General features: G+C 39.2%; 1 protein-coding gene across 3 annotated transcripts in view; it reads left to right on the top strand.

Annotated features, from left to right (window-relative positions):
- The window catches only part of map2k5 (mitogen-activated protein kinase kinase 5), a 385,015-nt gene that overhangs the window by 347,773 nt on the left and 12,469 nt on the right, over positions 1-24,773 (top strand). The gene's annotated exons all lie outside the window — the stretch shown is intronic.

Here is a 24,773-nt window from a genome sequence, read left to right as displayed (position 1 = left end):
AAGTTCGTGGAAACCATAATCAGAAACAAAATAAATTTGTAAAGTAAGGGCTAATCAAGTACAAATTTGTGAAAGTAAATTATGTCTTGATGACTGCATTGAATTTTGTTAATGAGGTAACAAGGAAGGTAAATCTACACGAATGGCACCAGAAACTGGGGAGTTCAGTTACAGAAAGTGAATAGAAAAATTTAGGGTGTTCTCCTGAAAGCAGAGAAGTTGAAGGGGAAATTTTATTAGAGGATTTCAAAATTAAGAACATCTTAATATATTGAACTATAGTACCTAAATTTAAAGTAATTCGTAATGAAACAAGTTTTTAAGGAAAGTTATGGGATGGAATATGCTGCCTAAGAAAGTGATGTAAGCTAATTCAGCAATATTTTTTGGAAGAGAATTGGATAAGTAATGGAAGGGAAAACAACACTACTGCTCTGGGCAAAGAACTGGGTAATTAGACTAATTATATAGTTTAAATTGTGTACTCTTCATCAGGATAGGCAGAATGTTGTAGGGATCTGAGTGACATGGGCTATGGCAAGATTTGTGACACAATTGGATGACGAGGCCCATCTCAACATCGGGAGCATCTCACTGTCTTTTACACTTTTCACAAGTGGCATGGAATGTTTCTCACTAGGCAGTGCCAAGTTGCCAATTAAGGAACATGATAATTTGCCTTACTTAATGGTCTGACTTATCTCATTAATATTCAGCTTCCTATCTTACCAAGCATTTTAACCAAGCTAGACATCAAGAAATCTCAACAAGAAAATCTGAACAGCTACCAGGTGAATTCAGCTTGCCATTGGCTGAAAAGAGTCTTCAAATTGCTCAATACCAATAGCATCTCAGAGGACAATCCAGGACTCCAGTTTCATGCACCTCTCATCCATGGAAATTGGCTTCTGGCATTTTGCAACACTTCACAAGCAAGATGATATCTCTCTGATACACTTGCAGGTCACGTATAAAGTAAAAACAATGACTGCAGATGCTGGAAACCAGATTCTGGATTAGTGGTGCTGGAAGAGCACAGCAGTTCAGGCAGCATCCAAGTAGCTTCGAAATCGACGTTTCGGGCAAAAGCCCTTCATCAGGAATAAAGGCAGTGAGCCTGAAGTGTGGAGAGATAAGCTAGAGGAGGCTGGGGGTGGGGAGAAAGAACTCTATGCTACTTTCTCCCCACCCCCACCCTCCTCTAGCTTATCTCTCCACGCTTCAGGCTCACTGCCTTTATTCCTGATGAAGGGCTTTTGCCTGAAACGTCGATTTCGAAGCTACTTGGATGCTGCCTGAACTGCTGTGCTCTTCCAGCACCACTAATCCAGGGTCACGTATGAAGCACAATCCCTTTCATCGCAGGATACACTGGTTACTAATATTGAAAGGTTAATGGAAGGATACTTTATGCGCAGGGTCAGGCACCCAGCGCACGGATTGGACCAGACTGCACCTCAGGTCTGCTTGCTTGTTGTCTTAACACTTGCTCACTTTGTACCTACCTGCAAATTTACAACATCCATGCTTGCTATACGAGTTAGTGCAGTCACAAACAAGGTAGCTTGCCTTGCTGGTCAGCAATCATTATATCTTGCAGTACAGCAGTGCGCGACATCAATTTCTCACCTGCACCATGTGCCAGCAGTTTAAGTGGCAAACACGCAGCATATGCAGAAAGCAAGCAGCCATGCCTCAGCAACTTAAGGGACTAGGCAACCAGGAAGGGAATTGAAGCGTTTAAGATGTCACTGACATGTGGAGGCAGAGGCTGCAAGTCACTGGCTGAAGAGACCCTTAAGTGAGGGGAGCAAACATAGCAAGACCAGCATACCAAATTAAGAAACATAACTTCAAAGACCACAATGTTTGGATTGTAATGTAAGTCATGTGCAAAGTGGCATAGAGCAAATCAGAGTGGAGAGATTAAACCCCAACTCAATGACTTGTATATGAGAAGTGTGTCCAGGTACCAGTGTCCCACAAACCATTACTAGGTAAATGGGATCTATACCGTTGGTATGGGTTTCCACCAAATGATGTTGGGGCTGATAATATTGCAAGTTACATCACGAGGGAAGAAGGGACGATTTTAAACAAAATGCTAGGGAACAAGGAATGACATTTGAGAATATGTAAATCAAAGAATAGAGACAAGTCAAATGATACAAGAAGAATGAAAGGACAAACCTGACCAGGTAGCGCAGTGCCAGTCCCTAGAGTGTGGAAACTCTCTGAGACTTCTGTTTATATCTGTAACTGTAATGTTATGAAGAAGACTGGACTTGAAACATTAACAGTGTTTCTGTCTCCACAGATGCTGCCAAACCTGAGTTTTCTCAACATGTGCTGTTTTTTTTGTTTCAGGTTTCCAGCATCTGCAGTATTTTATGCAACTGTGTATTTGAATGCAAATGGCGTACAAAACAAAACAGATTAACTGAGAACACAAATTGATATAAATAAGTGCAATCTGGTAACCATTACAGAGACAGGGTTGCAGGATGACATGGATAGGTACCTAAATATTGAAGAGTGTCAAAACATTTAGGTGGTAAATGTTTGGAACTCTCTTCCACAAATGGCAGTAGATTCTGGATTAGTTGATAATTTTAAATCTGAGTTAGATACATTTTTGTTAAGCAAAGGTATTAAAGGATATGGGCCAAATGCAGGTATATGGAGATCAGTCATGATCTTACTGAATGGTGGAACAGCCTCCCAGGTCTGAATGGCCTACTGCTGTTCCTAAGCTCCTAAGATAGAGGGATGGCTCTGCTTGTTCATGATGGTGTTAGCATAATAGAGAGGAATGAGCTATGTTATGGAAATCTAGGGAAATAGGGAAAACTATGGAAATAGTTTGGGTGCTGAAATATCATCCAGAGGCCGGTATCCCATCATCTAGTCACCCTTTATTTACACAGGCACAGTGTACTCTGACCAGTTAGCTCAGAGCCAGTGCCTAGATTGAGGAGGCTCTCTGTTTATGTCTGTCAGCCAGGACTTCCTGATTGGGCTGTTAACCTGGGCCCCTCAGGGAACTCATATTCAATGAGTTCCACATGGCCAACCTTGTTCTAATCACAATGAGTACAGATGAGAAATTAAGAGAAAGAAGTTACTTGTGGACATGGTGTACATCTTCTAACAATAACCCCATGGTACGATGGAGTATAAACAACAAAATAATTGGGGTTTGTCAGAAAGGCAAAGTGACAATCATGGGAGCTTTTAATCTACTTATAGACTAGAAAAATCAGATGGGCAAAAGTAGTCTAGATGAAGAATTTGTAGAATATTTTCAAGATTGTTGCTTACAATAGCATATTCTGGAGCTGACCAGAAATCAAGCTGTACCAAACCTGGTGATCTGCAGCGAGATAGGATGTCATGGATAAGGTGTCCCTAGGTAGCAGCAACTTTACTATGATTGAATTTTACATTCAGTTTGAGGAAGAGAGTAGTAGATCCGAGACATTTTTTTAAAAATTAAATAAAAACAATTATGCAAAAGAAGAATTGAAAGCAAAGCTGACTAAAGCAAATTGGCAAAAAGGTTAAAGAATAGCTCAATAAAAATGCCTTGGCTGATCGTTAAAGTGGTAGTTCAGAATTCACAGAACAGATGCATTTCGCCAAATTCTGGGACAAAACCATCATCCATGGTTAACTAAAAAGGTTAAAGGTATTATCAAATTTATAGAAAAATATATAATTGTGCAAAAAACAGGTGACACATCAAAAGATTAGACAATGTTAAAAAAAGCAAAAGGATTTTTGAGAGAAATTAATGAGGCAATAATTAGAGTACAAGAGTATGTCAGCTGAAATATAAAAACGGTACAAATTTCAAAGAGAAAAGTTAAAGTGAACATTGGTCCTTTAGAAAGTGAGTCTGGACAATTGATAATGGAAAATGAACAAATATCAGATGAAATGAGCAGGTATTCTGCACTAGCCTACACTGTAAAAGATACAAATAACATCCCAGGATGTTATATACCATGGAATGGAAAGGAGGTAGGAACACAAGAAAATTCTAATCACAAGAGAAGTGCTAACAATTGCTTAGGACCTGATGGACGTCATCCTGGGGTTATAAAAAGATTGGCAAGTAAGATTGTTGATATTAATTTTCCAAAACTTCCTTGATTCAGGTTGGATTGGAAAATAACAAATGTAACTCCTTTACTCAAAAAGGGAGACACTAAGTAGGAATCCACAGACCTGTTAGCTTATAATCTGTCACACCAGAAAGTATTAGAGGTTTTAGTAGGGCATTTAGACAAGTTCAGGCTAATCAGATAGAGTCAGCATGTATGTGAAAAGGAAATCATAATCATGTTTCACCAACCTGTTGAAGTTCTTTGAGAAAGTAATGTGCTATGGATAAAAGAGAAGCAGAGGACATACTGTACTTACATTTCCATAAGACATTTAATAAAGTATTATATCATATAATATAAAACCACTGGTGTAGAGAATAGCATATTGACATGGATAGAAAATTGGATGGCTATCAGGATCCAGAGATTGGGAATAACTGAATCTTTTTCAAGTTAGTAGACAAAGCGTGGTGTGCAACTGGGATTGGTGCTAGGACCTCAACTGTTTAGAATTTATCTAAATGACTTCGATGAAGACTTGTATATTTGCCAGTTTTGTTGATAATGCAAAAAATGGGCAGGCAAGATCACTTAAGAATGCTACAGAGCAATACAGATAAAGTGAGTCGACAAAGATGTGGCAAATGGAGTATAACATTGAAAAATATGAAATTATCCATCTTGGCAGGAAGAATTTAAAAAGGAACATAATATTTAAATTGTGAGAAATTGGAGCACTGTGATACAGAGGAATCTGAGTTCATGAGTTATAAAAGGCTAGTATGCAGGTACTGTAAGTAATTAGGAAAATTAATAGAAGGTAATTGTTAATTGGAAGGGAAATTGAATACAAAATAAAGATGGTTATGCTTCATTTATAAAGAGTATAGCTGAGACCACAAGTACATTACAGTGCACAGTTTTGATCATTTTATTTAAGGAAGGATGTAAATGCATTAGAGGTAGTTTGGAGAAAGTTTACTGAACTGACAACTGGATTGGCATTATGTCTAATGAGGAAAGGTTGAATAAAGTAGGCTTGTAATAGCTGGAGTTTAGAAAAGTATCATTTGATTAAAGATCTTGAGGGGGCTTGACCAAGTAGATATGGAGATGTTTCTTCTCATTGGAGAATCTGGAACTAGACAGTCATTGTTTAAAAACAAAGGTCTTGAACTAAATGAGAAATACCAACTCTCAAAAATGGCAATTACATTTCTAGGACACATAATCCAGGAACATGACACTACTGTAGATCCACAAACCCAGTGACTTGCCAGCACCGATACATGTAAATGACAAGAAGTGCTTCTTGGGCATGAGAATCAAGTAGAAATGTTTATCTCCAATTTAGCCAGTCTTACTCATCCCATAAGCAAGCTTTTGAAAAAGGCCAGTGATGGATTTGGAATCAGAAACAAATTGCAGCTCTTCAAAGGATTAAAGAGAAACTACTTCCTACTGATGCTTTTGTACATTACAATCCAGGCTTGATCCTATTGTTACTTTTTACTATTGTAACCTCAGATACATTGCCCACAAGAATTGGAACAGGCCTTATTCAAGTGCAAATGGATGAAACACACACACTGGTCTATTTCATGTTAAGACCTTTGACAGATACTGATCAGGTGGCGATCAATGTTCAGAAGTAAGCACAGCACAGCCAACTGACATCAACATCTGCATGTGCAAGGGTCCAGCAGTTATCAACCATTTTGGCATAATGGGCAATAACTCTGATTTCAGGCTTGATACAACGCCTTAGTGTTGAACTCAAACAAACCAGTTTGGCATGTTCAGCTACAGTTCCAATGTGTCTCAATGTGTGACACTCTCAAAATGATGGTGATAGTGACAAATAATTATGTTAATGCTTGCAAAGACAATGTAAGGTACAATTAAATGACTAGAATGCTGTAAACCAAGAGAGAAGCTTGCCTGGACATGCAGTAGAATAAGAAGTATGTGATCATGCTTTACCTGATTCTAACAGCTGTAAGATACCAGCCCAGAATGAGCATGTGAACAGAGAGTTCTTAGACAATGCATAAGAGAGCCTTATTTGATAACCTATAGATGTAATTAAATGAGTGTTACAGAATATAAGAAGTTGAAGAGCCTTGCTTTCAGATAAGGAGCGAGCAGGCTCAGAGACAGGGTGATATGCATGTACCTATAGCCCAAAAAAGGTTTCCAGATAGGCATCTCAATATTTAGGAGCTGTGTTGGCTTAAAGCATGAGATAAAGCTAAGGTTATTTGGTTGCTGGAAGAGTTGTAGCCCCATTTAGGTTGGGTCTTCATTGATAAATGCAGATACAGGCTAGTTAACCATTTCAGGAAAGGGGTTTGTTGTCAGGATACTATAAGATTAGGCTGGGAAGGTTGATAATGACGCATTGAGAAAGAGAAGCTCACACCTTACAATGAAATCAAGAACAGAGCCAAAGGATAAACATTCTATCAAGTGCAATTCACCACAAAGAGTATCAAAATGGCTACAGGGCAGTTGTAAAAATCATCAATTAAGAGGAGGTTGATTTAGTTTGCTTGGCTAAGCAGCTTTGAAGTGCAATAAAAGGGATTGCATGGTAAATATAGTAGTCCTCATTGTACTTAATAGTCATGTACTGTGATCCTTATACTGCTTACACATGCCATGCCATTGTAATACTGTGGCCACAAGCTATTCAAAATAGTATATAGATATCTACTTTGATTATCTTCAACAGCTCAAAATATGATATGGAGACTTTTTATTTCTGTTTCTCACTGAGCAAAAATAACTCTTGTCTACAGAAGGGTTCACAATGCTGTCTGATATTGAGAGGGGTCTAATTTCACTAACGTGAGATAACCAAGAAAGGAACCTTGTATTTATACATTGTGTAGAATTCTCTGATTACCAGATTGGCTTTTTGCAGTTTTGAAAATCGTGACATCAAGCTGAAATGTGAGCTCTGAGCTCCCACTTGCCGACAGCAAGTCTGACAAAGCAATTGGGAGTGACTTCCTAATTGGCTGCATGTCTCTTAGCTTGTTAAGAACAACAAACATCTTTGAGGTCTTGGCAGCTTAACTGGAAGAAGTGGGCACTGCTAGCATGCCTTGCTGGCCTGCCCATTGATAACTTCATCTAGATTGCTCGGTGAATCATCCTGGATTGGACTTGACCTCAAATGTGATCTTTTATTAATATAGTGTCCTCTTTACAGCATTGAGCATCAGGTTCCAATAGGACCCATGCCCTTCTTATCCACACATAACATCCTCAGTCCCTGGCAAAATGGCAAAAAGCTTTTATCCCAAACTGGAACCTCAATAATTTTAATTGCCTGTTCAATTCTATGAAACAGGCAGTCAGTGCACTTCTCAATCCACCCTAGAAAAGTTACCCAGTGGCAGGAATGTATTAGGGATCCATTCTGACCTGACTTTCCAGGCTATTTTCCAAATGCCCCCACCTCCAAACCTGCCACCACAGAGCTAGGAAAATACAAGTGTGATACAGAATAGAAATATGTTATTTTGTCTAAAATGCTTACATTGTTGTTTGTGTTGCACAAGCTTCCTCCCGCCCCCTAACTTTAACCCTATCAGCATATTCCTTTCTTGCTCATGTACTTCCCCTTAAGCTAAAATAAATCATACTGAACTCTGTTTCTCTCTCCACAGATGTTTCCAGCCCTGTTGAATTTCTCCAGCACTTTATTTTTACTTCATCATTATTGTTTAACTAATACAAGCAATTTGCATGCATTGCAGCAAAGTTAATATAACAATTGGAATATCCAAATTTAATCCTATGTTTGGTATGAATGAGAAAGGAAATAAAGAGTAGAAATTCGTAAATGCTGAGCTTGGATTCCAGTTTAGCGTCTCTGGCTGAATGCAATTGAGTTGGAAAATCTAATGCTTTATTGTGTACCAAATCACTAATATATCACTTTTTTTTTCTTACTGAAATAACAATGGTGCATCAAACCAGTTTAGTGGAAAATATCCCAATATGTTAATAGAGAAAGGAATTTGCCAACAATGCAGATCAGAATTTCCTAGGTTTGCTTCTTGGCCAATGCTCAGTTGAGCCTACTGGAGTATCAGTCATGGTGCTACTGAAGTCCTCAACAAACCTTGGGCCAAACTAGGAAATTTAGGCAGGAATTCTGCTTTCAATTGCTCTGTAGTAATTTCAGCTGAAAATGATGCATCTAGGTCCTAGGTACCATCAGAATTAGCCATGGTGACTCTCCATGGTGAAGAATCCTGTCAAATTCATTTCTGTGTAAAGAAGTTGAAATGCTGGAGGACTGGTAAAGCATGACTTAATGAAAGATGGTGCAGAAGTTGGGTGAACAGGGGAAAATGTATTTAAGAAAGCTTTTAATTTAATAAACTTTCAAACTGTAACTTGTACGTAATTGAGGTAAAAACAATGACGGCAGATGCTGGAAATCAGATTCTGGATTAGTGGTGCTGGAAGAGCACAGCAGTTCAGGCAGCATCCAAGTAGCTTCGAAATCGACGTTTCGGGCAAAAGCCCTTCATCAGGAATAAAGGCAGTGAGCCTGAAGCATGGAGAGATAATCTAGAGGAGGGTGGGGGTGGGGAGAAAGTAGCATAGAGTACAATGGGTGAGTGGGGAGGGGGGGGGGGAATGAAGGTGATAGGTCAAGGAGGAGAGGGTGGAGTGGATAGGTGGAAAAGAAGATAGGCAGGTAGGACAAGTCCGGACAAGTTATGGGGACAGTTACTAAGCTGGAAGTTTAGAACTAGGGTGAGGTGGGGGAAGGGGAAATGAGGAAACTGTTGAAGTCCACATTGATGCCCTGGGGTTGAAGTGTTCCGAGGCGGAAGATGAGGCATTCTTCCTCCAGGCGTCTGGTGGTGAGGGAGCGGCGGTGAAGGAGGCCCAGGACCTCCATGTCCTCGGCAGAGTGGGAGGGGGAGTTGAAACGTTGGGCCACAGGGCGGTGTGGTTGATTGGTGCGGGTGTCTCGGAGATGTTCCCTAAAGCGCTCTGCTAGGAGGCGCCCAGTCTCCCCAATGTAGAGTAGACCGCATCGGGAGCAACGGATACAATAAATTATATTAGTGGATATGCAAGTAAAACTTTGATGGATGTGGAAGGCTCCTTTAGGGCCTTGGATAGAGGTGAGGGAGGAGGTGTGAGCACAGGTTTTACAGTTCCTGCGGTGGCAGTGGAAAGTGCCAGGATTTGGAGGGTGGGTTGCTTGGGGGCATGGACCTGACCAGGTAGTCACGGAGGGAACGGTCTTTGCGGAAGACCTCCAAACAGACCCCAGTACCAGGGACCGTAATTACAACGGCACCACTCCCCACTCTTCCTCCGCTACAGTGATGACTGCATTGGCGCCATCTCGTGCTCACGCGAGGAGGTTGAGCAATTCATCAACTTCACCAACACATTCCACCCTGACCTTAAATTTACCTGGACCATCTCTGACACCTCCCTCCCCTTTCTGGACCTCTCCATCTCTATTAATGATGACCAACTTGACACTGACATTTTTTACAAACCCACCGACTCCCACAGCTACCTGGATTACACCTCTTCCCATCCTACCTCTTGCAAAAATGCCATCCCGTATTCCCAATTCCTCCGCCTCCGCCGGATCTGCTCCCAGGAGGGCCAGTTCCACCACAGAACACACCAGATGGCCTCCTTCCTTAGAGACCGCAATTTCCCTTCCCACGTGGTTAAAGATGCCCTCCAACGCATCTCGTCTACATCCCGCACCTCCGCCTCAGACCCCACCCCTCCAACCGTAACAAGGACAGAATGCCCCTGGTGCTCACCTTCCACCCTACCAACCTTCGCATAAACCAAATCATCCGCCGACATTTCCGCCACCTCCAAACAGACCCCACTACCAGGGATATATTTCCCTCCCCACCCCTTTCAGCCTTCCACAATGACCGTTCCCTCCACGACTACCTGGTCAGGTATACACCCCCAAGCAACCCACCCTCCAATCCTGGCACTTGCCCCTGCCACCGCAGGAACTGTAAAACCTGCGCTCACACCTCCTCCCTCACCTCTATCCAAGGCCCTAAAGGAGCCTTCCACATTTCCACATCCATCAAAGTTTTACTTGCACATCCACTAATATCATTTATTGTATCCGCTGCTCCCGATGCAGTCTCCTCTACATTGGAGAGACTGGGCGCCTCCTAGCAGAGCACTTTAGGGAACATCTTCGGGACACCCGCACCAATCAACCACACCGCCCTGTGGCCCAACATTTCAACTCCCCCTCCCACTCTACCGAGGACATGGAGGTCCTGGGCCTCCTTCACCGCCGCTCCCTCACCACCAGACGCCTGGAAGAAGAATGCCTCATCTTCCGCCTCGGAACACTTCAACCCCAGGGCATCAATGTGGACTTCAACAGTTTCCTCATTTCCCCTTCCCCCACCTCACCCTAGTTCTAAACTTCCAGCTTAGTAACTGTCCCCATAACTTGTCCAGACTTGTCCTACCTGCCTATCTTCTTTTCCACCTATTCACTCCACCCTCTCCTCCTTGACCTATCACCTTCATCCCCTCCCCCACTCACCCATTGTATTCTATGCTACTTTCTCCCACCCCCACCCTCCTCTGGCTTATCTCTCCACGCTTCAGGCTCACTACCTTTATTCCTGATGAAGGGCTTTTGCCCAAAACGTCGATTTCGAAGCTACTTGGATGCTGCCTGAATTGCTGTGCTCTTCCAGCACCACTAATCCAGAACTTGTATGTAATTGAAGATTGTAACCTGTACTGCTTCATTTTAAAAGAGAGAATACTAAACAAGTAACTTGGCCAATTTGTTGAGAAATGCAAAAACATTTCTTTGTTTTTCAAATTATAACACTTTGCCTTCTATGTGCTTTCAGACTTTTAGAAAATCTGTTGAGGTTTTAAAATATATTTTGCCGTATTTTGTGTTGCATCAGACCTTCTGATTTAAAAATCATGAAGCTTCTAACAGAGAATTCAGTCTGCTGTTTCAGTACTTAATTGCCTATTTAGTCCAAATCTTAAGAAATAAGGGTATAAAAGTATTGTACATTCGAAGGTGAGACAATTACCATTTTTATAGTGAAACAAACGTGTGTTTGTTGCATTTTTATTCAGAATTATGAATTTACAGACAATTTTTTAAAAATCCTGCTTTTAATTTCTCATATTGTGATAGGATACTTTTGTGTTATATTTGTCATTGCACTGTATTCAATTGTGTACAGAGGAACCTCGATTATCCAAACGAGATGGGCAGGTGCTATTTCGTTTGGATAATTGATTATTCATTTGACTGATTCAATGCCTTTCCTCTGGGGCTCGGAGTTTTCTGTTGAGTCCACTCCCCATTCAGGAGATGAGGCTGCAGCACACTGCATGCAAGCCCCCGCCCACCCCCCAACCCCGTCCAACACCGCTCCCAAGAGTGGTGGGGAGAATCATTTAGATGATCACTTGAAGCATAAGATATAGGAGCAGAAGTAGGCCATTCAGTTCATTGGATTTTCTCCACCATTAAATGAGATCATGGTGGATCTGATAATCCTCAATTCAATTTTCCTGCTTTTTTTCCAAAACCCTTGATTCTCTATTTAAAAATCAGTGTATGTCAGCCTTGAATAGCCTCAACAGCACGCTTTAGCAAAGAATTCCACAGATTCACAAACCTCTAAGAGAAGAAATTCCTCCTCATCTTCATCTAAAATGTGCAGCCCAAATTCTGAGATTATACCGTCTGGTTCGGGACTCACCCACATTGGGAAACAATCTTTCCACATTTGTCAAGTTCCCTAAGAGTCTCATACCTTTAAATATGATCTCTCATCCTTATAAATTTCAATGAGCGCAAACCCAAATTACAGAAAACCCACCTCATGAAACAATTCCTTCATATCTGAGATCAACCTAGTGAACATTTTCTGGACTGTCTGAAATGTCTTTCCTTCGATAACTCTCCCCAAACTTCACACTATTGTGGGTATAGTATAACTTTGCGTATTTTTAGCAAGAGCTTCCTATGTTTACACTTCATTCCCTTTGAAATAGAGGCCAACATCAAATTTACCTTTCTCATTATCTCCTGAACTTGGATCCTAACATGGGACATGTTTAGTCCTAAATCACACTATACTATAGCTTTCTGTGATCTTTCTCCACTTAAATCGCTCCACTGTTTATCCTGGTTATGTACCAATTTTCCAATTCTCTGTCACCTTTCCAAAACCTAAGGATTCTTGGAAGATTACTACCCACACATTCACTATCTCTGAAGCTACTTCTTTTAATATCCTAGGTTGTATCCATCGGGGCCAGGGAATTTATCAGTCTTTAGCCCCATTATTTTCCTGAATACTTTTCCTCTAGTGATAGTTATTTTCCGTCCTCTTTTTGCCCCTTAATTATTTAATAATTTTGGAATGCTATTAGGATGTTGTAACACGGTCTAAAGCAAAATATTTATTCCACTCCTCTGCCATTTCCTGCTTCCACCTTATTATTTTCTTCTCTCCACAAAGGTCTGATTTCCCACCACAGTTGCTGCCAGACCTGCTGAGCTTTTCCAGCAAATTCTGTTTTTGTTTTTGATTTCTAACATCACAGTTCTTTCAGTTTTTAAACTTCACAGGTAAACTGGCAAGCATTACCAAAACGGGTATCTCTAGTTTTTCTCCACAGATGTTGCCAGACCTGCTGAACTTTGCCAGAAATTTCTTTTTTTTTGTACCTATAAAGTTTATTTTCTCCTTCTCCCCCCTTTTATTGTTTTTTAAAACTTTCCCCATTCTCAGTCTTACCACTAATGTTTGCCATATGTATTTTTTTTTTCAATTTGATTCTATTTTTAATTTCCCTGGTTAGCCACAGTTTGCTTATCTGTTTCCAAGAATCTTTTTTTCTCAGTCAAATATACCTTTGTTGTGAGCCATTGTTCCTCAACCATTTTTGCTACTGAATTCTTTTCCCAGTCCGTTCCTGCCAGCTCTGCTGTCATTCCCTTGTAATTATCATTATTTAAGTTTCGAACAGTTAGTTTCCAATCCATGTTTCTCCCCTTCAAACTAAATGTTAAAATCTACTATGTTATGGTTACTGTTCCAAAGCAATCTTTCACTCTCATCATTTAATAAATCTGTCTCATTGCTCATTACCAGATCTAAAATAATGTGATCCCTGATTGGATCCACAACACGTTGTTCTAGGAAATTGTCCTGAATATACAATATAAATTATTTGTGTGACTGCCTCTGCCAATCTGCCTTTCCCAATCTCCATGAAAATTAAAGTCACCCATGATCAAGTATTGTATTTTATACATGCCCTCGTTACCTCTTGGTTTATTCCCTTTCCCACCATATACCGGTGTTGGCTTCCCCTTATATTTCTTTCCTCCATCCAGAAGATTATGTACCTTCTGATCCAAGATCATTTCTTACTATCATATTTAATCAATCTCTTATAACAAAGCTATCTAATCACATTTCCTTTCTGTATGTCATGTGGAAAATTCACAAAGCCCTTAATATTTATTTCCCACATCTGACCTCCTTGTTATTATGTCTATATAATGGGTTTAATATCATACCAAGTAACCTCTATTTGTACTGTTAACTAGTTTAATTTTTCTGAGTACTACATGCATTCAAGTCACTTTACCATTTCCCCCTTTGACCCTGTTTACTTCTGTTTTCTATGTTTTACATTCTGTCCCTTCCTGTACCATTTTGAGTAATGTTATCCAAGTTGGTCCCCAGAGACACTGCATATCCTTGTGCTTTGAAAGTCTACATTTTCCCCTCTCCCAGACGCACTCATTGTCTTTGTCTCGCCCCATCCCCCCCACCCATATCCAGCTTATAATTAGTTTAAAGCCCACTCTGCAGCCCTAGTTAATCAATTCGCCAGGACATTAGTCCCAGCACAATACAAAAAAAAATGAAGCTCGTCCCACTAGAATAGCTCCCTTCTACCCAACACTGATGCCAGTGCTCCATGATCTGTAACCCACTGTAACTCTAACCACTCCAATCTTTAAGCTACGCATTTAAATCCTTCATTTTTTACATCTTATGTCAGTTTGCACATGGCTCAGGAGCAATCAAGAATTGTAAAATCCCTACCTTGAAAGTTTGACTTTCTAATTTAGCTCCAAACTTTCAAATTCCTTCAGGGGAACCTCCTTTCTAGTCCTCTCAATGTCATTGGTACCAATATATCTAGTAGTAACTGGATCACCCCGACTCTCCAAGTTCTTCTTAACTCTGAACATAAGTCCATAACCTTGGCAAAGGGCAGGCAACACAGTCTTCAGACCCCACTCACAACTGCGCAGTGAGGTATTTATACCCCTAATTTTATTCTCCCCTACAACGTTCCTATTCTTACCCTACTTGAATGGCTTCCTAACCAATGGTGCTGTGTCCAGCAACTTCCACATGCTACAGCGGTAACTCATTACCTGCTATTTCGTCACTATCATATTGATTTAATATATAAAATAATTACTCTAGATTCCTTAGTCTTTATACTTTATTGTAATGCTATTTATATAAAAGAAAATTACTGGTATCAATCTTCTAATTAACCAGCTACTTTTGAGAGGAAAGAAAAACACTGGAGACCTAAAGACCTTACTTTTACTTTAAAGCTTAGAAATATTCATCAATCCTACTCACCAGTCATCATCATTCACTACACTTACGTTATGCTGGGATTCGTGATGGCACTCTGCCACTGGTGTGACTGCAGTAGTTCTCTCCATCTATGCCTTTATATGGATAGACCTCTCCATCCATATCTTTTATCATCTGTTATTCGTCTCTCATTCTACGGCATTTCCTTTTACCAGTAGAGCTCAGTTAAAGCATCTCTGTCCTTCTTTGTACCTAAGTTGAGTTCCCTTTGAGCTGAATTTCCAGTTCACTCAGTTGACCTTTATCTCATTTGATTGAAGCTCTCTTCACTCTGATTGAGCACCTTACTGACTGTGTAGTGCAGAAATGTCTTTTAATATATGAATCTGCTCAGAGACACTTCTTATCTACAGTAATCAGCACCTAATTTTGACAACATAATTAATGCAAACTGCCACATGTGCAAGACTACTGGCCAGGTATTAAAAATGGGACTAGAGTTGGTAGGTGCTTGATGAGCAATTCTAAAAGGCCTCTCTTCATAACTGTAAAACTAAATCTGTGGTTGGATGCATTCATACAGCAAAAGTGTCTACAGTTTCTTGCCATTAGTAACCAGCTGCCTGAGCTCAATACTACAAATTTACCACTGCCAAAGGTTTCTGTTGTCTTATGAATCATTTGTCTGATTCTCTCTCACTCTCCTGCCATTTCTCCACTAAGTTCCCAGTGGAGCAGCAATCATTGTGGAAAAGCCTTTTAGCACCTTTGTTGTCACCATTCCCGAGTGATGATTGTGCCCAGCTGTTAGTATATAAGATATTTCTGACAAAGAGACTATGCCTATTTGGCTTTCTGGCTTCAATAATTTTCAGAGCCCACCCCTCAAAAAAACCTGTTGAGAATTAGAAGGAGCTTTAGATGTGAATTGAGTGTTAAGTATTAGTGAGATGGAGATTATGGCCTCGGGGATGCTAAGAGATAAACAACTGCAATTAGAGTGGAAGCTGATCGAGTAAACAAATTCATACCAAAACAGATGCTTTAATCATTTTAAGAATTGATTCCAAGAAACTAAGGAATTGATTTTTGTCTTGTTTAGTTGGCCAAACCCTGTGTTAATTGGGAAGTTAAATATTTCATAAAGACTGCTTTTGGTTATTTTTCTACTCGACACAGTAGGTAAACTGTCTTAAAGCAGTCACCAGGCCGGTGTTTGTTCAGTATTCATATGGAGGAACTAATTGTCCATGTAGTGCTCCTGTGTTCAAATGAGTTTGACAAGAATTTCAATTCATTTCAATCAACTTAGACCCAGGCAGATTGCAGCAGTTGCTTATATTAATTTTTTCCTTTGCAACATGGACTTCATAAATGTGCTAATGTACTTGCTCACCAGCCAAGGCATTCAGGCACTTCTGTTCAAAGTCTAAGCATATAATCAATAAAAAAGGATTAGGCCAACTGTGAAATTTGTCCTTCATTCATGTTCATGCCTGTGTCAATGAACTCCTAGCATGCGAGTTTCTTTCCTACTATTGAAGAGTGGATTAATTAACAAGGTACTTAATTTGTGATGTAGTTGAACCAATAAACTTGTTTAACGCCTTTTTTAATGGTTTAAGTTGCTTGTATGTTTTATAGGAGACAGAGCAAGCATTAGACTCATGCTTTTATATGGCGCAATTTTCTTCTGACCCAAATCACCATTGGGATGAAATCATTAACATGCAAATGTACCTGGCCAACTCTTTAACAATGACCTATTCTTGAAACGTCGGTGTGATTTTTGAAGATGTACATTCGTCTTCAGCAAAATAACCTAAACTATGCCTTTTATAAATTCTGCTGCTCCATCCTTGCTACTTCCCCTAATGAGGTCTTGACCAAGAGTACTGTGTAATTGCTTTAGACTCTCTTTAATTTTCGAGCTTATTAATCATAAGTAGAGTTATTTAAAATTGCTTATATTAATTTTAGAGTGGAAAACTATTACTGGCTGAGACCAATTAAGAGCAGCTATAATATCCGTGGCTGGCTAATTCTATTGTTATACTTGAGAGTATCATGGTGCTGATATACTTTAGTGCTTGTTGTATGCAATGGGGTATATTAAAGGAAATGAGAACATTGATTTAAATATTAAATTAAATGAGATAATGATCTAAAACTAAGCCTAATGGTATTATTTGTCACTTTTAGTTAAGCTTTTATTTGTACACAGCAGTAGTTTAAATAGACTGTATCTTTGCTGTCTTCCCACAAGCTAGACACAAGAATTCAGATCTCTGGAGACATAAATGATCTTTTGAAGATATTTGTAAATAAAGAAATACTGTTTTTCAATGAACAAGCTGCCTTGCCTTAATCTCACTTAAAGCTTCTTAGTATTTTGAAAGTAAAACTGCAATGGAGTATCGTTATAAGTAGCATTAACACAACAAATAAGCAACAATGTCAGGATCTGTAATTAGAGCACCTGGATCTCACACCAGTATTGTAGTGCAATGGCCAGTGTGAATATAGCCAGTAAGCACCAGACTATAGCCATTCTGCATGCAGCTATGAGCATGAGTGTAGTTGTCTTGGCAATTTTCAACCCATAAAGTAATTTGTGTTGAAAGGAAAGTAGAAATAGAAACTGTAAACTGTGCTGGTTTGACATCAGCACAATGGTATAAATATGCCATTAAATTCTCATCACCTAAATTAAGCCTCCTATTTAGGCATGTTAATGAAGTATGATTAAAAGAAAGATGAGGCATATCAATATTCAGATTTTATCTTTGACAATGGTTGTTAGACATAAACGCTAGTTTGAACAGAAGACTTTGATCCAACTTTGCCACTCTGGGTCTTAGTTTTTTGTACAATATTAAAGGTGGTGCTGTTGGTTTTATATTGAAATCAAGGAAGTAAACTAAAATTAATCCTGAAAGTGAATTGGTTACTGTTGCATCTGAAAGAAATCCATAAAAGAGTAGCTGACATTAATTTTCAGAAAATGTATCTAGCAGTATCATCACTTGGCTTATTTACATAATACTAAATCTTCCACAGTATTGATCATGAGTAGTCTAGACCACAATTGAAATTTTTTTCAGCAAAGATGGAACTATGTTTAACTAAGCTCAGCCCTTGAAGATCACAACACCAGCACTGTATATATGAACTAAACAGGCAAATTCAGACAATAATAATAGCTTGCATGTTAGAAGCTGAATTCTGAATTCATGTGAGAAGAGTGCATCAAGAAATGAATGATACTTTTTTCTCTTTGCTTTCATTTATAAAGATGTTGAATACTTTGAGGCAAAACTTGCTGAAAACAAGACTTATATTGATATACCAGAGAAAATTATACAGTTGTTTATTCACTTCCTCAAATTGGTTTCTACTATATGCTAGTACAAGTGACTATTTTTATACACTCGAGTAATCATCAAATTTTTATTGACTACTTTTTAAGGTTAAATTTATAGGGTCGACTATTACATGGATACTACTTTTGAGGGGTTGAAATGCATGCCCGTCAAAATTCACAGTGTATCATTAACAGAAGCTCAGTTGATCTCTATGCAATTAAAAAAAAGAATTATTGTAATTCTGAAAACCCAGAGCGGAGCAACCAGCAGATTGGAAGATCAGGAGTGGAGCAGAACAACTTGCAGACTGGAAAGCTAGAGAGGGACGTGACGACCGGCACACTGACTCATAAACATTGATCTGTGAAGAACTAGAGTCAACTTTTACACGAGGTGTATGGAAAATTCCAGGTTATTTGGCCAAAAATAGGAGGTCAACTTTTACACAAGATCGACTATTACTCAAGTATATATGGTGTCCTTTCATGAAATCTGGGTGTCACTAGCAAAGCCACCATTTGTTACCAACTTCAATTTGCCTTTGAACTGGGTGGTTTGCTAGACCATTTCAGAGAGCAGTTGAGAGTCAACCATATTGCTATGTGTGTGAAACCATATCTGGGCCAGATCTGGTAAGTACAGTACCCATAAATGCAAACAATGCTGAAAATCAAAGAAGAACCTTCAATAAAATTATTTTGCCACACAGTCAGATTCAAAGAAACAAAGCCGACTGCATAATATGAATGACCAGGTTATGTCAATTGTCTGATAAAACCATGGTTGCAAAGTGTTTCATATCAAATCTGAGTTTTTGATGGTGTTTTTACATAGAAGCAAAGAGTCCAAAAGTGAAGAAACTTTGCTGAACTTATTATAAATCCATTATACTGTGACTACAGTTTCTAATTCTGGACACCAGAAGGATGTGAAGGCTTTGTACAGGGTTCAGAACAGATTTACTGGAATTGTTCCAGGGTGATGCATTGCAGAGAAGTCAGGGTGTTTCCTTAGAGCTATGTAAAGTTCTGTAGTGTTTCAATAGATTAAATAGAAACCGGTTCTGATAGCTGAAGAATCGATAATCAGATAGCCCACATTTAATTTCAGTTTCAGTTGATTAGCTAAAGAACAAGAGGTGATACAAGGCAAATCTCCATGCAAGCAGAGATAAGGATTTTCAATGCGCTCCTACCCTGATATTGTAGTGAATGCAGATTAAAAGTATGCTCTAAATAAAATTGGATAAATACTTGGATGTGGAAAGCTAACTTATTTTGAATAAACTAAGAACCTCAAAGATCCCCATAGAGTATAATGATCGAAAACCATTCTTGTTATTTTCCTTTCCTTTTCCTAGATATTTGTTTAATCTGGACCCATGTTGCTATAACTATCAGGTCAATGGCTATCATACAAGTATAGGAATGAGCAGTATAAGCATCATGAATTTCCCACTGCCACCAGTCTGTCATATCAGAAACCATTCCAGTATTTTAAAATGAAGTAGTTTACTTATTACTGCTTTTTATTGTCAATTTTAATTTAATTCAGTCTGGTAATTTATGTCAACTTTCTTAATGTCACTGATGAATTTTCACTTCCTGCACTGTATTTCTCTCTTGACCCCTCCAAATTATTGACGTTTGCTTGGATACAGTTTCACAGGTACTGGATGATCTTTGCAACTTACTCAGCTTGAGCCAGGATAAGGCACTACCACTGAGGCTGAACTGTATCCCAATCCTGTTCAATTCATCTTCACAGGGACACTTTTAATGGGGACTTTGCCTGTTTTCTTTTCCTGTGACTCTTTCTAGCCCAGGGATGCTGACCAATTGGAACGTGTGTGTCATTGAGTGAGCACAAGATCAGCAGTGATGTTCCATCTGGTAAAAAAAAGTACCTGTAACATTATTTGAATATCTGAAATCTGCCCGGTGGAGAGGTTTCCATTTGTAATGCAGTTGGAAAATTCTCCCATCATCTCCCATGCAATCAATGGGAATGACTGCCTGCTCCCTAAAACCTGTTCCTTTCCCCATGGCTTTGAAATGTGCTGTAAAAAATTCCAAAAGCAAGCACTTAAACTGGTTAGAATGGAATTTGTTCTCCATGTGTTAATCTGTTAATGTTGTGCAATTGTGTTAAAAAATAAATTTCAAGCAAATGCAATGGACCAGCATTTGATAAAACAGAACAGCAACTGGATAGGTGACTTATTCTTTACTGATATCATTGGTGAGGTCAGGAATTCATTGGGATTTGGGAGGTAGGTCTGCATACTGAAACCATTTTGAAAAACCACAATGTTTTTAGATGAGTTTTATTTGACACAACTAGAAAATGTCTGAGTTATTTTTGAGAGCACTTTTTATTGAAATTGCTTTGGATGGAATTGGAATGAATCCACTCTTGACATTCACCAAAATATTTTTGCACCAATATACTCTTATTCTTTCTACCAGCCCTTTCCTTTGTAGTTGCAGTTTTGTGCCTTTTGACTCTGCAATAATTTGGAGTGGGGATGAACAGGGATTATAGAACTTCTACCCATATTGGATTTAACATCAGTGAATTCTGTAATTAAAAATAAAAAGCTGCTGCTGCAGACTTTACAAATGTAGAATATTACCCAGGTTAAATTGATTTAAATTGCTTCGTTATTACATAAGCACATTTGATTCAAATTTTACATACAGTGCTGTAAGGCAATTTGATCAAACACTTTGAGAATGGAAGCATTCAGATACCATTCTCTTTAAAGTTCCTTTCAGAGCTTCTAGGATGTTATCTTGTCCTGATGACACCCTGACCAGGAAGCATGCTATGCCCCTAGTTCTAATGTGCCATTAATGATAGGTTAATGTACAGTATAATGTTTTTGGACTATGGGTTCATTACACTTATGCGTGTGAGGACTTTCCACAGTGTGCACAAGGTCCCAATGCATTATGTCATCTCCTACTCTCTTCATATCACACTCTGATGATCAGTATTCTGAGTGCTGTATTTAAAATAAACTACATGCTGATTCTTAAAACAAAAGTGAGTTTTAATAATAAAAATTATTTTAATTAGTAGGGTCTTCTAGTCATCTGTGCCTTTGCCAGAGGTGTGTAGCATGTGAGCATTGTATGAATGTGTCAATATGCTGAAATTATATATTTTGTCATTTTTACCCAGTAAAATTAAACTTGTGAACAGTTGATTAGTTTCTTAAGAGCTCCCTATCAGCTGCAGATATGACTAGTTTGACTGCAATTAGCCATAGCACCCCTAAAATTAGGGAGGCAAATAAATCATCCAGAATTTCTTCCCCTTGTCCTATAAAATAAATCAGTTCAACAAAATGCAGGGGCATAGTTGGAAAAACACATGTGAAGCCCCAGTGGTTGAATATCCTGACAACTCATGACTAAACCCATACTTGTCGAATATCCTATAATGAATCAATGCCTTCAACAAGATAGAAGTCACATAAGAAAATATTTGCTGCTAAGAAGCCAGCATAATTTGAGGGATTTATAGAGGCTAAAGAAACTGGAGGTCACCATCAAATTTATGAGAAATACAAGATCATTCAGTCCATGGGACATAATAGCAATCGATGTTTTCGTTTTTCTCTTCTTTGTTGAGTGTAACCTTGTTCTGACCCAGTCATTTCAGTATACATCAGATTATTTGTATGCTTTCATAAAAGCATGTGGAGAAAGATTATGAAATCAGACAGTGAGGTAGTGTTGAAATTTGACACATTCAGTCTGGGGACAGACCTTGTTCATTTGTAGATAGCAAGTATGTGTGTGGACATCAGTTTATAATATTTTTATTTAACAATTTGTTGGAACAGGAAAGCATATTCAAAATTGCTTTTTAAAAAAGGCAAAGATTCTTCTGCATTGTTTTAGAAGGGCATTTACATGTTTGTTACACCAGAAGTAGGACTTAGCAGTTTGTTTTTTAATGTCTGTATGGCTAGTGTGGTGTGTTGTTAGCCTTGAAGTTTAACCTCTATTAGAAAACTCTGTGGGCTGCCAGTAGCCGAAGATTACCCTTTCTCAAGAAAATGAGAACTGACAAGTTGATTTTAAGAAGCTGGTTTGTCACTGTTTACCTAATTTTCAAAGTTGACACAGAAAATTAGTCTGACTGGCACTCACTCTGTGGCCTGCTTTCCAGTCCATTGACTTTCCTATTCCTGCTGACCTCTTCTTATTCCAGCGAATGTCCATGACTGTATAGCATCGCAACATGTTCTTGCCAAATTCACCTGATTTTTATATTGTTACTGGAGCCTTAAAATACTCACTCCTAAGCTTTCCTTGTTTATCTATTTGTGTTGCAATTGTGTTTGGCATTGAGTAAATTATAAATTAAAGAAACAATTGTGTTGAAAATTTTCTGTTGTGTGAGTAATGCTCAGTAAATTTCTGTTTGGTTCTTCTCAGCATTTGTGACATGTTGAAGTTACAGCAAGGCAGCAGCAATTGTGTCAAATAAGTTGCAAAAGCTGTGATTGAGTTAAACTGCAGGCTTTTAAATCTGTTTCCATATAAAGTACAAAGCGTGTACAAATTACCCATTGTCCAACATGTCTGAGGCAAACTGTTCAGGACAGCAGGAGGCTGTCAGTGTTTGACTGGATCCATAACTGCATTTTAAAGGTGGTTTTGGCACCAGGAATCCTGGGAGGACCTGGCTGTGGCCAGTGCTGTCGGAAAGTGCAAGAGTTAGGTAAACAGTGGATATGAGGTAAAAACAATGACTGCAGATGCTGGAAACCAGATTCTGGATTAGTGGTGCTGGAAGAGCACAGCAGTTCAGGCAGCATCCAAGGAGCTTCGAAATCGACGTTTCGGGCAAAAGCCCTTCATCAGGAATAAAGATAGTGAGCCTGAAGCGTGGAGAGATAAGCTAGAGGAGGGTGGGGGTGGGGAGAAAGTAGCATAGAGTACAATGGGTGAGTGGGGGAGGGGATGAAGGTGATAGGTCAGGGAGGAGAAGGTGGATAGGTGGAAAAGGAGATAGGCAGGTAGGACAAGTCCGGACAAGTCATGGGGACAGTGCTGAGCTGGAAGTTTCGAACTCAGGTGAGGTGGGGGAAGGGGAAATGAGGAAACTGTTGAAGTCCACATTGATGCCCTGGGGTTGAAGTGTTCTGAGGCGGAAGATGAGGCATTCTTCCTCCAGGCGTCTGGTGGTGAGGGAGCATGGTCTTTCGGTAATGAGATGAGTTTGGGAAGATAGTGTGAAAAAATCTGCTAGGATTCACAGAGACAAACCAGTCATGAAGCTTGCCAAATTGGATACTCATCCACTTTTTGTTAAAGTTCAACTCCTTGTTTCAATTTCCTGAGCTTTGGCATATTGATCAGCTCGTGTTTACTGTTTGCTTTAAAACTTTTATGAGTGTTGTTTAATAAGAGCACTTTCTTCTACCCCACATTTTTGTAAGCATGTTTGGTAAGCTTACGCTTGAAAGAAATTAAACTTCATTTGTTTAGTTGAACTTATTGCATAGCTAATTATTTATTTGTTCTCTCCAACTCTGGAGAGAATTTAACAGTTTAATATTGCTTGCTGTGGCAATTTTTAAATTTCTCACTCAAGGACAGTACACACCCTTCACTGTAGTAGCTGATTCATATTTTCCCAGTCTTCAGCTGAGCTCCGTTGTAGTTTGTTTCTACAGAGCAACGTTTCCATGATTTGATTGAGACTCAAAATCCCTTATGGGAATTAGTGAACCTGACCCTACTATTATTTTGAACTTTGCTTTAAATTTCCAGAGGTGAAGAGAATTATTTGGCTGTAAAAGCCATTTTAAACATTGTACTCTTGACTAGTGCTGTTCTCAAATTGCTGTGTTTCCTGTGTGGACCATTAATGCACAGAAAGCTGCTGTTCTTGATTTTTTTCAAAGTTACCCAGTCCAGATACTGCATTTGCAAGGAAAGTACTAATTGTGTTTCTTGGGGCTGTCTGCATTACCGTATAAATTGAAGGTAAATTAAGGGACAATTACTTTCATTATGTACTGTGTGCCCTACCACCCCCATTGAGGTAAGATTAAAAACAATCACTTCAAAAAGCTGACTTAGCTGGCGACATTTAAAGTTTTAATTTTCCCTCCCTATGGAGACTGGCCATTTCAAGTTTGTGCACTCAGTAGGAAGTAGTTGTGTTGAATTCAACCAATGAACCTGTCACTGAATGGCTTCATAGGGAGTAATAGTTATCATGCTTTTCTAACCTGGATACCAATCGAGGAGTATCAAAGTCAGGAAACTTAGCTACCACCTGTGGTGCACAGCAGTCCTGGAAGTTTCCTGGCTCAAATGGCGAACAGTTACACTTCATGTGGAGCTGATCTCTGACAGCCCACCAGCAACCTATGCTTTCTGTACTTGTTATTTATTTTCTTTTTCTGTGGATAATTTTGCAATTTATTTCATTTATTTATTGTGCCAATAAATTGCATTCATAGGGGAAAAGGAAACATTGCCAGATAATTTGTGAATTCTCAACAAGTGTATCAGTTGTTTCCTAGGGGTTTAAAGAGTATTTTCCTGCTGTTCAATTCCATGACACAGTGCTTGACCCCAGCAACGCACACTGTAAATCCTAGGATTTAAAGA

This window comes from Chiloscyllium punctatum, chromosome 48, assembly GCF_047496795.1.
Source record: "Chiloscyllium punctatum isolate Juve2018m chromosome 48, sChiPun1.3, whole genome shotgun sequence".
NCBI classification, from domain to species: domain Eukaryota; kingdom Metazoa; phylum Chordata; class Chondrichthyes; order Orectolobiformes; family Hemiscylliidae; genus Chiloscyllium; species Chiloscyllium punctatum.
This window is presented reverse-complemented; position numbering and strand designations above follow the sequence as displayed.